The 15,399-nt window shown below is 38.3% G+C and overlaps 1 protein-coding gene across 3 annotated transcripts in view; it reads left to right on the top strand.

Moving 5' to 3' along the window:
• Nucleotides 1-561: 561 nt before the first annotated feature.
• The window catches only part of LOC119798246, a 30,324-nt gene continuing 15,486 nt past the window's right edge, over nucleotides 562-15,399 (top strand). Inside the window, exon 1 of one of the 3 annotated variants that reach the window (XM_038307602.1) lies at nucleotides 562-713. The gene's annotated coding sequence lies outside the window, so the exon portion shown is untranslated. Of the gene's footprint in view, nucleotides 714-8,971; nucleotides 9,103-15,399 lie in introns of those variants that run through there. The other 2 variants (XM_038307604.1, XM_038307605.1) reach the window with 2 other exon arrangements.

Raw genomic sequence — 15,399 nt, forward strand, 5'->3', positions numbered from 1 at the left:
CTGATCAATAAGTGGTGAGGCAGAGTGGATCATTTCTGCTCTAAGTTCAGACTTAGGAGTATATTTATTTTTTCCTAATCTCCACAATGACAGTAACTTTTAATGTAATGTATCAGTTGTGAAAATATTTTTTTGTCCAGCAAGAGGTCTTACACTTTCCTCCTCCCTAAAGAAGAACCCAGTTACAAGAATTGCTGTTCTGCAGCACCGCTCTGACAATGTAATGGGCAGCACACACATGGGGAGAGGTGGATTGTAGAGAAGGTAATTGTTTTTCTTCTATGTAGGAAATGTAGATCCCCCCAAAAAAAACAAATATCTTGTCATTTATAGGCTTATTGTTGACTTTAGAAGGCCTACAAAAAACACCATATTCTGTTGAACCTTTGAAACTTACATTTATCACAGTTTAATAAAATCTTATTTGTAATTTCCTACATGACGAACATGGGTCGCTAGCAAAGATGAGTCAAAGTAATGACAAACTATTACACAGTTCAGAGGAAAAACCCATTTCTTAAAACAGCAGGAAGAAAGGAAGCATGCATCTTCTGTTCCTCTTTTTCAGTGTGTGTAACAGTACTTTGCTAAAGCCCATGTTTTACTCTAACAGTCCTCTATCAAGATGTAGCTTCTGATTCTAAAAGTAGTGTCAACTAAATTCATCATGAAAGCCAATATTTCCTGAGGGATTGCTGTTCCAGTTGCTACTGGTGAGTACGTCAACGTGGCATAGACAGATGTAACAGTGAAACATTTAAGGAAAGCAGTCCAGTCTCATCCAGGATTTTCATGCAGTCCTTTTTAGTACTGTAATATGCGTGGTTCTGCAGAAAAACGTAAATAATCCACAGTTGTTTATACCGTATAGCTTAAAAAATTAGGAGAGTCTGAACTAAAATAAGGTCTCACAAAATCATCAATTGTTTAACTGTTTGTCTTTTAGAAACTGTACAAATTGTTCACACAGTAGGGAAATGTGTTGTCTTGGTGGGCAGATTTATTTATCTAGTTTAAAACCTGGTATCCGAGAGGTCACCCCCACAACATTAAGTCAAAAATGTCCTCTACCATGACAGGGAGACATGGATCATTGATGCATCACTGATGAGGGGAGTGCCTGTTATAAAGCATGTTAGTTACTCTTTGCCAACTAGCTTATTGGTGCTAAAACCAGTTTGTGACTTAGTACGAGCAATACATATCGATATATAGGTGTGTGCGTGCCTGTGCATGGTTTCTGTTGCCCAGCGAAAGACTTGCAACCTATCTAAGGTGTATTCCGCTTTTTGCCCAAAGACTGCTGAAGAACGGCATCACCCCCACCTTGGAGCGGGGAGGATGGATGGATGGATGGATGGATGGATGGATGGATGGATGCACCTTTGTTACCTATATACAGCAAATCCTGTCTGTCCCTTTAGCAGGATGTCTTGAAGAAAGATTAAAGATATTTGTCCATTGCAAAGAACTTTTAGGGTTTGGGAAATCGTCTTGAAGAAATATGAAAAGGAGAGAGTCTCCTCCATCAAACTGTGTCAAATGAGTTGATGCAATCAACTGGTTTTCCTTTGATAGAAAACTTTGAACCAATCTGACTGCACAATCTGGTTGAATTGTGAAGTATCTTGAGATAACATCTGTTGTGAATTGGCACTATGTAAATAAACTGAACTGAACTGAATTAAACCTTGGGATGTTTGTCGTATATTTGCTTTAGCGTCCACGTGAGGGCAGCATATCTGCATTGGCTTGAACTAAATAGAGCAGGATCTATAATGTTTCATTAGTCTTCTTGTCATTTTAAAAATATTTTTAACATTTTACAAGATTCCAGCAAAAAATGCACCCATGCTGATGTCAGTCAGGGAAAGTAACCTGTTCTTAACTTTATAAATACACACTCAAAAAGGGGATGTGAAAGTTAGCCAGTTTTTGTTTCTGGCAAAACAGAAAGCTGAAGTTAAATACGATATGATACTTGAGAGACAAGTATCATGTGATATACGTTTCATTTATACCCAGGAATGTCATACACTTGTTCAACAAGCAGATACAGTAATCAATTCAATTCAATTCAATTCAGTTTATTTATATAGCGCCAAATTCACAACACATGTCATCTCAAGGCACTTTACAGTTCAACCAGATCATACAGTCAAATTGATACAAAGTTTTCTATCTAAGGAAAACCAGTTGATTGCATTGACTCATTGACTCAAATACAATCCCTCACACTAAGCATGCTTGTAGCGACAGTGGAGAGGAAAAACTCCCTTTTAACAGGAAGAAACCTCCAGCAGAACCAGGCATCATATTTTATTGGCAAAGTAAACAAGTTCTTGGATAAATAGTGTTTCTTTCTTCTTTTTTTTTTGTTTCACAACCTTAGGATAGCGCTTCATATTGCATTCCAATAACTCTGCTTAAACATCTAGTTCAGCCTACATAATTGAGCCTAAACCAAAAACATTATGAACATTATGAAAGCTAAAATGATTAGGAGAGATATTCCCATAATCGTTAAGATGTATTAGTGGATTAAAAGAATTGGGCATTATTTTGTTCTCAAGATTCTCTGATAGAAAATTAACAAGAGAAGGATCTAATGGAGTTTCAGAGAAGCTATTTTATTTTGCAATATCCAATATGGACAATGGAGACAGATGACCAATAAAAACCGCAGCTGAAAGAATAGATATATTATTTACAGTCATATGGTGGGCAGTTTTATTTGTAAAAATTACAACATAAAAAACTGTACAGTTACATTGAGGAAACTAAGTATTTGAACACCCTGTTATTCTACAAGTTTTTCCACTTCGGGGCCAGGAATTGTCATCATAGGTGCATGTCCACTGTGAGCGACCTAATCTAAAAAAATAACAGAAATCACAATGTATGATTTTCAAAACTATTTATTTGTATGATACAGCAGGAAATAAGCATTTGAACACCTATCAGGTAGAATTCTGACCCTCGAAGACCTGTTAGTCAGCCTTCAAAATGTCCACCTTCACTCCATTTATTATCCTAAATTAGATGCGCCTGTTTGAGGTCATTAGCTGCCAAAGCACACATGTCCAACCCATACAATTAGTAAGAATCCAACCATTAACTTGGCCGAAACCAAAGACCCTAGAGACAAAATTGTTCACCTCCACTAATCTGGAAAGGGCTACGGGGAAATTGCCAAGCAGCTTGGTGAAAATTGTTGGAGCAATCATGGAAAATGGAAGAAGCTAAAAAGGACTTAAATCTCCTTCGGACTGGGGCTCCATGCAAGATCTCACCTCGTGGGGCCTCAATAATCCTAAGAAATGTGACAAATCAGCCCAGAACTACACAGGAGGAGCTGGTCAATCACCTGAAAAGAGGTGAAACCACCATTTCCAAGGTTACTTTTGGTAATACACTAAGACATCATGGTTTAAAATCATGCAGGGCACGGAAGGTTCCCCTGCTTAAACCAGCACAAGTCAAGGCCCTCCCATGATCCAAAGGAATCATGGGAGAAAGTCATGCGGCCAGATGAGACAAAATTAGAACTTTTTTGTCTAATTCCAATAATCGTGTTTGGAGGAAGTAGAATGATGAGTATCATCCCTATTGTGCAGTGTGGGGCTGGGCTGGTGGGGTGGTAGGGGGTAGCATCGTGTTTTGATCTCTGGATTTACTTTTTTTTTTTAGATTGTGTCTCTCACAGTGGACAAGCACCTACAATGACAAGTGCAGACCCCTCCATGATCTCTAAGTGGGGGAACTTGCAAAATAGCAGGGTGTTCAAATACGTATTTTCCTCACTATTAGAGATAGTATTCAAAGTAAATTAAGTGAGAAACTGACTCTCTAGTTGTCGACTACAGACAGGCTCATACCTTTTGTGCATCCGCTTCCTTTTTCACCCCCAGCCTATTTTGGCAGGAGGCCATTCACACATCACACCTAGCCTGATTCTGCTGGAGGTTCCTGTTCCTGTTTTTTGAGGTTGTTTTTTTTTTTAAGGTCTTTATAAATAAAGTGTTATTGTATGTCAAAGGGGAGCTTTTCCTCTGCACTGTTGCTGCAAGTATCCTCAGTGTGAGGGAGTGCAGAGTCAAAGACAATGCAAACTATGCGGATCCAGATATTTGAATTTAGAAAGCTTCCTGGAGAGGTAGCGAAACGTCTTCAAATCCAGTGGATTTTTTTTTTTTACTTTTACGGAATGACTATGACCTGGATGACTGAGAATCTTCATCAGCAATGCAAACTAATGTCTGCTGTTGCCACATTCTCAGGAATTGATCCTACACAGTCAATGATTTAATGCAATCAACTGGATTTCCATAGAGAGAAAACTTTTAACCAATCTGTTGATTTGATTAAATCATCTCTGTTAAGTGGTGTCAGGTTGCATGTGTTGTGATGCGGCGACACATAATTAAACTGAACTTAAGTGAATGCGTAATAAAGGCGCTTAGAATTAATGATGGAAAGGCATAAAAATACACACACAGTAATCACATTGTTAAGCCGCAATTTTCTGTCTGTTTTACTTATGACTGCATTTTCTGTAGGATCCTGTTTTTATTGTAGATGAGGCGCAACCACAACTATGTCTGATTTTTGAGGCTGTCAAAAATAGATTGGTCATAGGTCAGGCTGCAAGGCCGGAAAAGGACAACAGGTCGGATTTGAACCTTGGTCAGCCGCATTGAGGACCAAGGCCTCCATACATGGGTCATGCGCACTAACCACTGCGCCACCTGCGCACCCATGGAACCAATATCTTTACTGAAAAATTTTCATTTGAAAGGGAGACCAAGTCCCATGTGAGGGAACGGGTTTTCACATCATCTAGTGTTGGTCCTTATGTGCTATACCACATGCTCTAACAACAAATAAAAATTGAACCATACCAGCTCATATTTCATCTTAGGTTTATTCTTTATTAATCATGTGTATTATTAATCTGTTAGCCAGATTAGATAGAGTAGAAGGCCTCCTTCACATGGTGGATTACACTGTGTGTGTGTACAGAGGCCATCTAATGAGGACAGTCTTCTTGTTTTTGGAAGATACATACTACTGTTTTATAGTCCTTTTTTATATGGTTTTACCCAGTTTGAGCTAAGAACAATTATACTAGGAAACTTGCTCCCAGGAAAAGAACTGGAAGGGAAGTTCCAAGGCATAACTGCCTTCAGGGGGACCAAACTTCCTTATTTAACAGTCCCTTGGACAAACAAAGGCTGTGTCAAGTGTTAAGGCGACCCGGTCACTATTATGAGAAGTGGGCAACTGGAACACATGAAAATAATAAAGCACTATTGGAAAACTACAACCCCAGTACCGCTAACAATTGGGGCTGTCACAGTCTTGATTCTGTAATGTTTTACTTTGCTCCATGTTTTCTAGTTTTATTGGTTTAATTCCTATTTTGTTGTATTTTCTGGATATATTTTAGTTCTCAGGTTTTTCTTTGTTATTCTCTGTTGCCCTCTTGTGTGTGTTCCTTTTCCCTTGGCTTCCTCGTTGTCTCCACTCAACCCTGCTCCTTATCTGCTCGTTAGCCCTGCCTTTGTTCAGTCAGCCATAAATACTCTCCTCTGCTGTCACTCTTTGCTGGTTCCTTGTCGTCGCTGGTTTCTCATTGCTGTTTTCTTCCTACCTGAAAGAAATCCCCTCAGCCTATCAGCTTCTGCATTTGGATCCTCTAAACCTAAACCAAACTCAGACAGGGGCTATATGTAAAGACTGAGGTAACTATGGATGCTTTGAACCCCCATTGATGACAATGTGAGTATCAAGCTGTATCCTAAGACTGGGAGACATTGAGTCATTAATCCACAACACCAGGAACTACAGCAGGGACATAAGAATGTCATTCGTCCTGGAGAAATGTGGCCGGCTAATGACAAAGACAGGACAGGTAATCCACACAGAGGACATTGTACTCCCATAAGGGAGAATAACAGATACAGAATGGCCAACACAAAGAGGCCTCAAGAAAAGCAGTAACTTAGACTTAAACTTTGTCATTTTGTATCCACAGTCTAAATACAAAATTAAATTGCGATGCATACAGCTTACCCTGGTGAATGAGCAGTTTATAAAAGTGAAATAAACATTACCATTTCTAAAGTTGAGCAGTGATCAACAATGTAGACAGTGTAGGAAAATAGTAAAACAGTTCAAAATTCATGGTGCAAAAGGCATTGATATGAAAAGTTGTTACGTGCAAAATAATAAATATGGTGAAAAATGCAGTAGAACATTGAGGTGTGTTCTATTCAAAGGAATTATGAAAAAAAAATCAGCCACTTTGGTAGTGCAAATATGATGTTGCATTGTGATGAGTAACTTCTTGCAACAAGTAAGGCAGGTTCTGAGAAGTCAGCTCAATGGTAAGAACGGGGTCCACCAGCTATGCATTGCCAGTAATAAAACACCCTGCTGGTGTAATAAGTTAGCTTAAAGAGGAAATATAAGCCACTTATGTTAAAACATGAAAGCTATTCACCTTGCATGGAGCAGAGGCCTAATAAGCATCAGAGCCCCCATGGAAGATAAAGCATCAAACATTATTGTTTTTGTCAACGATGACGATGGTGAAATTATTTTGTTGACGCTCCTTCTCATTATGATAAGGAAAACTGATGAGGAAAACTGATGACGAAAAAATTATGACTCATTAGTTTGTGTTTTTGTCAACAAGACAAGACAACACTAAAGAAAAATGTTAGCAGGTGTTCTGTCAGATGTTTAAATGCATCATTGTGCTGCAATCTGATGAGCAATATCAGCCGTGCTGCTGCTTCCTGTTTGGTCATGCAGCCCACCTGATGTACAGGGGTGTACATTCTGCATGAACACAGATGGATCATGGCAGCAGTGGCAGGGATGGAAATAAGGCGGAAAAAACTCTGATCTTCCAGCTGTGCTTATTCAGATCTTTGTGCATGCGGTGCTTGTGCTCCACACTGATGGTTCGCTCTCAGCAGTATGGCTCTTCCTGTCTTCACTACTTAATAAACTATATGTGGCTGATCATCCTCTGCCAAGCATAAAAAATCCTTTTGTCTATTAAGATTTTATTTCTTCCAGCTCACAAAAGGTAATACCAAACATTCTTTAATTTCTACCAAAAGGAATCCCTAAATTATATCCAAAGAAAATATTTAATTGCATATTGTTTATTGTTCGATAAAGAACCAGGTGAAAAGGTAGATAGATTTGAATATTTCTCTCTCATAGTTCCCGTTTCTATCTATTCAAAAATGATGTAAACGTTTCCTTGTATTGTCATTAAATATTTTCTTTGTTTTCTTTGAATATTTCAACATTTTCATTAAATTCCTAACTAATATAGATATATTCATTAAATATAGGTCTGGATTGCCATGGCATTATAAGGAAATTATGTAGGTTCGCTCTGTATATTTTCATATCAGACCCCTATGTATTTAAATCTACTTTGACCCCTGAGCATCATTAATCAAGGGTTAATTTGCCGAAATGAAGCCAAAATTTTAAAAGTTTAGAGAAGAATGTTTTTGTTCTTTGCTTCTTTAGAGTAATCAATATTTTATTGATCTGTGTGTAATGCATAATTCATAGTAGACCAGTAAGTGTTTGTTTTTGAATGGACACCTTGTCTAAAACCATTCCTTTATTGTACATTTTGTTAGCTTATCTGTCTGCTATATTTACCATGATGTGTAGAACTAGATCTGTTATTTTCACAACTTTGTGAAACACTTTTTTTTTTATAAAAACATAAAACTGACTAAAACCTTTTTGAGTTTTAGTCGACTAAAACAACGGTGTGTACTACTCCCTTCAGAGGAGTTCACAAACAGGCTCTAACCAGAGTAGAAAAAGAAGTGGGAGGCCGCGTTGCACAACTGAGCAAGAAGATAAGTACATTAGAGTCTCTAGTTTGAGAAACAGATCCCTCACAGGTCCCCAACTGGCATCTTCATTAAATAGTACCCGCAGTAGCCTGTTTGTGCTGTCCTCTGAAGGGAGCACTAAAAACCGTTGTTGGAAATCTTCAATTTCTTAGCAATTTCTTAGCAAAAAAAAACAAGAATAGAGTGTCGAGTTTCAGATGAAAGTTCTGTTTTTCTGGCCATTTTGAGCGTTTAATTGACCCCACAAATGTGATGGTCCAGAAACTCAATCTGCTCAAAGCAAGGTCCGTTTTGTAGCTTCTGTAACGAGCTAAAATGTTTTCTGATGTGTAAAAATGTTTGCACAAGGGTTTTCTAAGCATCAATTAGCTTTCTGAGCCAATGGGCAAAAACATTGTACCATTAGAACTATGGAGTGATAGTTCCTGGAAATGGGCCTCTATACACCTATGTAGATTTTGCACCAAAAACCAGACATTTGCAGCTAGAATAGGCATTTACCACATTAGCAATGTATAGAGTGTATTTCTTTAAAGTTAAGACTAGTTTAAAGTTATCTTCATTGAAAAGTACAGTGCTTTTCCTTAAAAAATAAGGACATTTCAATGTGACCCCAAACTTTTGAACGGTAATATATATATATATATATATATATATATATATATATATATATATATATATATATATATATATATATATATATATATATATATATATATATATATATATACTGTGGGTATCAGACACAGCAGAACCCAACAATATCGACATGGCATTTAGGTCTGAAATACATTCTTGTTACTCTTTTTCTTTGCCATTGTGGTTTGTCCTTTAAGAATACCAATCTTCTACTAAGAACAAATAAGTAACCAAATGGTAAATGATAAAAAGCATTTTACAGAAAGAAAGATTATCTACATAAAGATTAAGGTGCGGAGAAAAGAGGAAACTAACTTGGGGTTTTCAGTACGTCGTTTCCTATTGCTTGATGGATTGGAGATCATACAACTACTATCAACAAAACCACACGCCGCAGTCACCCACAGCTTTCTTTTTTTAAAATACTTTGCGAACATTTCCCAATCGTCACTTCAGAGAGAGAGCCCAATTACCAAACATGAAATTACCCATTAGTCACTTAGAGTTTAACAGATACGAATAAGTCAGAGAAGGTCTCATTTTTCTACAGAAAACAACTCTGAAGGTAGGCTCCCCTGCTTATTGTCACTTGTTAACAGTTATGTTGATAAATCTTCTTCATCAAAATCATGAAAGAGACTGTGTAGAGAAGTTACTTCTCACCACAGTCATGATAAGTTGAGGGTTTTGAATAAAAAAAAAAGGGTTTTATTTTATTTAAGTTTAGCAAGATGGACCTGTTAGGAAAGAATCACACTAGTTTAATAATGATAATGCCAATCTAAAAACCTTTTATTGTGTCTTTTTCTTCAGCTTGTTAAGTAAAACCAGTTTAAGTAAAACCAGTCAACATACAGTATCCAGAAAGTTATATTGAATTGAGATAAGGATAAGCCATGAGGTGTTTTTATCTGTAAGATTTCAAACTCTGTGAATGTTTAGAACATTAGGATGCCCGTCTGAGTAACAGTTGACATGACATTTAATGTATTTTTCACCGGAAAAGAGAGATGAGATAAGGGATTTTTTTTTAATTTTCATTTAAATGAGTTGCGTGGTAAATGCAGAAAGAGTGTATAAAGTCTTACAAGAAAGAGAAATGACGATAGTGTGGAGGTGTAACGACAGGGAAAGCAATAGAGAGAAAAACAAAACCACTTAGTATCAGAAGCCACTTTCACTTTTCTGTGTGTTTATAACTTACAGTATTTGTTGATTAATGCTTTTTAAAAGGAATTCCAAAGTATACATTCAACCTACTGGTACAGACATGTGATGCAAAATTCCTTTGCAATAAAACATTGAGGTCAACACCTGAGGACTGGGATAAATCTAGCAACAAGCCCACACTTTCATTCCAAATATCAGTCACACACTGTCTGCTGCTGCTGTCTGGGTTTATTTATTCTGCTTACTCCCACATGTCAAATCTTGCTCTTGAACTTAGTTCTACTTCCATCTACCCACTTTTATCCTGTTGAAGTATATCTATGAGGAAGCATTAATGTACAAACACAAACTGAGGTTAAACAAATACTTGGCTGAGGAATATGGAGGCTGTAATTAGAGATGGTTTAATTTTTAGAGAAAGTATATTTCTTGTAACTTTTTTGAAAGTATACATGCCACTGCTAAAGGTTTCTGTGATGCAGGAAAACAAAAGACCATTGCAAACCACTTTAAAGCTCTTTTCACCATAGTGTGAGATCCCGTACCACTCAATGAACAACAGACAAATCTGGTGCAAATCTTAACAATGAAAAGCTTGCAAAATTCTAGATGGACAAATGTAGAAATCCTATATACATTTTATAACCACTCTGTTGCAAAGATTATTTCAGGTTCTGAGGACATCTCTTTTCCACAACCCACTTTTGGCGACCCCTTGGCTACTTTTATAGAAATCTTTGGGTACCTATTCATAAGTAAATTCATTGTTTTGGCCCTCTTTAAGTAGGGTTTGACTCCCCCTTTATTTCCAACTCTAACCAAAACCTGAAGGTGTCGGAGTTCACCTAATTAGTTTATTTTGTTTTGTATGTCTAATTCTGTCTTAAGAAATGTAACCCCACAACATGATCAAGCACTAAATTTCACCACAGATAAGAGATTGTTGGTGCTGAGACGATCAAGATTTAAAAAAACTTTTGTTATAGACTCAACAATTGTAAGAAAAGGATTTGCCTTTTAGCCATACTCCTTAAAGCAGAATATTATTGCCACATGTAGAAGCAAACTTGTATTTAGAAATTCCTCTGGCTTTTTTATTTACACTATCAGTCTCTCCTCTCTGCTTAAAGCTACAGTGTGTAATAATTACAGTGATATAAAGTCAGAAATTGAATATATTATACATAACTATGTTATTTATCATCACCTATGAGCTCAGCCTTTTAACCATAATATTTGCGTTGCCTTAGAATTCGTTATTTATAATTACATAGGAGCGGGTCTCGCAGCCATGGAGGCAGACATCTTTGCGCTACGGCAAACGCAGAGGCAACAAACTAGCGATTGCGAGATCGCCCATTACGCTCGAAAGTAACTACGGCAAGTTGAGAGAGATGAACTGAAACGGTACTGAACAATAGATGGCAGTATTATGCCTGAGAAGCGTTTAGTCTGCCTGAAACCAAAGAAGAAGAAGAAGCAGGTATACGGCGCTTCAGTAACAAGAAAGGTGAACAAGGCGGCAGGCGTGAGGGACTTTGCAAACTGTGTGGCCAAACATCAGACGAATGGAGGATCATGCCTACTCTGTATCATAACGAAAAGCGGCGGACACTGAACCCCCGTCATCTAAGAAGCGGAAACACGACGAGAATAAACGCAAGCGTGACAAGAAACGGCAAAAAACACGGATCAACATTGGCACGGCATTTACACGATGGAAGTCACTGATGGAGGAAAAAGGTTTTCAAAGTGACGCTCAAGTTGCCAGTTTTCTGTTGGACAGGTAATTAATCCTACACACACAATTGTCTTTTAATACACGTAATACCCCACCCCCACATCCCGTTTCAACCAAAGTATTGTCAAGATGTCAGGTAGCATTACCTAGATAGATAGCTTCATAAAATTACCACAGCTGATAGTGGCGTGTGTGAGTGTGAGAGAGACAGATATATGAAGCTGCATATTAGCGAGCTACGGATATATACCTCGGTTACTTCTCTCCGGCTCCTTTGGAGATCTTCAAGCCTTTCCTCCTCTGCTCTAGTCACCCCGCTGGCACCTCTCCCTCGCCTGGCCCTGGCTGCACGCCCACCCCGGCCTCTCTGCCCTCTTCCTCTCCCTCTCCCTCGCCTTGTAACCCCCGTGCCACAAACATGACTTGGACTCTGTAAACCGGGAATATATATTCTTCCAGCGAACACAATCTCGCTGTTAAACTAATGACTACAATTACTTCGTCTGTTTATATCACCATGCAAAGCAGCTCACCAAAACGTCACAACGATGTAGAAAAAATAACGGGTATATTTATTATCTTAAGTCTACATGAAATCTATACCCTACACAGACTAATGAAATACTATCTGTAAAATTATCTATGTAAACAAACCTCATCACTTGAGAAGGTAGGTGATGCGGACGTCGTGGAAGACATTTTGTCCCGTAACGCTCGCTGTACTGTTGGGGGGGAGAAGCGGTGGGGGGGAGATGTTCATGTTGCTGCAGTCTGCAGTCTGGACGTTAGATGTCACTGAAAATTACACACTGTAGCTTTAATTTTCACCTTTTCATTTTACCAAGAAATGTCCAGTAATTACTCAAATCATTGATAACTGCATTAACTGTGCTGTCATATAAATATAGTTCCATGAACTTATTCTGTTGATGTCTCCTTACTTATACCTCATCCTGAAACATCATTTGGACCATTGCTTTCACTAAATTATGCAAACCAGCACGTCTTAATATACAGTAAATAGCGGAAAGCAAAGTTTTATTCAAGGTTTTATTCCCTAAAAAACTGATGGCAGAAAATTGAAAACTAAAGCTAAATATAAATTTAGATTAATTAAATTCAAAGATACTTTATTGATCCAAAACTGAAAATGAAATTGGCAGTTTTTCAATGAGATGTTATGGGTGTTGAATTCTGGAGGCAGGAAGGATCTTCTGTAGTGGTCTGTTCTGCAGCAGATCTGAAGAAATCTCTTACTGAAGACACTCTGTTGTTGTTCATCAATCTTCTGAGGATGATGCTCGCTATCGTCCATAATCTTATTCACTTTATTAAGAATTATTCTTTTTAAAATCATTTTCAGAGGTTCCAGCGGACTTTCTAGAACAGAGCTGGCCTTCTTTATCAGCTTGTTGAGCTTTTTTTTTAAGTAACTAGCTCTAATACTGTTAACCCCGCAGATGATGGCAGAAGAGATCACACTCTCCACAACAGACAAAGATATCCAGCATCTTGCTGCAACCACAGAGGGACCTAAACTTTCTTAGGAAGTGCAGTCTGCTCTCTCCCTTCTCGTAGACAGCTTCACAGCTGCATTCTCAGTCCAGTTTGCAATCTAGGAGAACGGCAAGGAATTTATACTCCTTTACCTCTTCTGATTATGTAAATATGATTAAACTTATTTCTTTTTTCTGAAATCTACAATAATCTTCCTTGTTTTGTTCATATTTAGGATCAGATTATTGTTTCCAGACCATGCAACAAAATGGTTCAATACCATGCATCTTTGATGCAACCAATTACTGCAGTCATCCCAGTATTTGTGCAGATGACAGGTCGCTGTTTGGTACTGGAAGTCAGAGATGTACAGAGTACATGGTGAGAGTACAGGGTCCTGTGAAGTATATTTAACTGGCCCTTCATTCTAACAACCAGGGGTCTGTTTGTCAAGTAGTCTTTGATCCAGGTGATTGTTAATGCCTCCACCTGAGTCTTCTGGAGTTTCTCATACAGTGAGTCAGGCTGAATTGTGCCAAATACACTGAAGAAATCAAAGAACATGATCCTCACAGTGCTGTCTGCCTAGTCTAAATGACAGCGGGTTTATTAAAGCAGGTGTTTGATGGTTTCTTCTTCAACTCCAACTTGGCGATAAGAAAACTACAGCTGCTCCTGATAGATGCTTGTTTGCTTGCTCAGATAGACTAACAGGAATCTCTCTTGGACCTTCCTGAAGTAGGATGTCAGGGCAACAGGTCTATAGTCATTGAGGACTTTCGGCTGCGTTTTCTTTGGTACTGGAACAAGTCGCACTGGAACTGCTTCCTGGGTCAGGATAAGGTTGAAGTGGTGCTATAGAATCCCATACAGCTGCTCCGCACAGGCCTTCAGGACTCTGAGGCTGAAACCATCAGGAACTGGTGACTTATTACGATGCAGTCTCCGTTTATCATACTTCGAGAGACAGACAGGTGAAAGGTGGATGGAGCAGCACCATCTGCTGATTTGGCTGACAACAAACTCATAAAAGCAGGAAAGGCAATAGCAGGTGAGGGCAGGATGTCCATATGACTGTGGGCACAAGGGAAAGATACTGATCATGTTCCTGAACTGAATCTGTTGAAGAATGTATTTAGTTCATTGGCTCTGTCCAGACTTACATCTATCTGATCATCCTTCTGCTTGAGGCATTTGATCTTTATCTTGTATTGTTCTGCTAGAGCCTCTTCCTGTATACCTATTTGCTTTCTCTTATTTTGACCTTAATTTTCTTTTGTATACTTCTTATTAATTTACTTTCTCCCTTTATCAAGGGTTTTTATTTTGTGAAGCAGTTCCTTCAGATCTGGTTTATCATTTGGGGCATTTGACTGTTCTGGTAGAGGTGATGTTTTCTGTATAAAAGTTTATGTAGTCAGTCACATACTCAACTCACATTGCATTTATGTCCTCTCCATGTTGTGGACACAATTGATCCCAGTCTGTAACCTCAAAACAACCTTGCAAAGCTTCTTCAGCTTCCTGTGACCATCTTCTTACCATTCTTTTTAATGCAGGTTGTCTCTTGTAAATTTGTGTAGTGTGAAAAACAAAATTGTGATCCAAGAGGATGTCTTATTTTAGGGATGTATGTTTTCTGTGATACAGCAGTAGACAAACAGTTTGAATATACAGTAGGCAGTGTAGCAGCAAGTGAAGTGTAATTAAAATCACCTGTTATTGCCAAAAATGTATTTGGCTATTGCGTCTGTAGCTTAGCAACAATGGAACTTGTTACATTACATGCAGTTTTCCGGAACCGCAGAAGGTGGAATGCAACAGAAAACTTTAAACTGCAAATAATACGGCCGAAAACCTACTGCCAACAGTTCAATAACAGGGGAGCAGTGACAAATCTTCACAGTAACATGTCCTGGATGACACCATCTGTTGTTCAAAGGCACTGCCAAACCACCTCCCTTGAGTTTTCCAGTGGTCTTCAAATCGTTGTCTGCTTGTATGGTCAGGACACCTGACAGAGAAATGCTGGAATCTGTGATAGCCTATGATCCTGCAGCCATGTTTCAGTAAAACACATACAGTAATGCTGCATTGTAATATTCTGGCTGGGTCCTTGCTGGGGCTTGGAGTTCTTTTAAATTGTTTTCCTAAAGATCTCACATTCATATTATTATTGATAGAAGAGATGGCTAAAAAGCCCTGTTCCTCTCTCCTCCTTGCTCTTGCTCGGCATCCTGGTGTCTCATTCTCAACTCAGCTGGTACTTGCAGAAGTAGTGAACATATTATTTCAGCTTTAGAGGCATTAATGAACTGTTTGTGGGTGTAACAAACCAACTTGCTACAGTTATTATAGTTACACTTAATAACAAGCCTTCAAAGTGGAACAAATAGATGTAAAATACCTCCAATTCAACAACAGAGGCAAAAACGCTTTGGAAAAAGAAACTCT

This window comes from Cyprinodon tularosa, unplaced genomic scaffold (assembly GCF_016077235.1).
Source record: "Cyprinodon tularosa strain WSP-4 unplaced genomic scaffold, ASM1607723v1 ctg615, whole genome shotgun sequence".
In the NCBI taxonomy this organism is placed as follows: domain Eukaryota; kingdom Metazoa; phylum Chordata; class Actinopteri; order Cyprinodontiformes; family Cyprinodontidae; genus Cyprinodon; species Cyprinodon tularosa.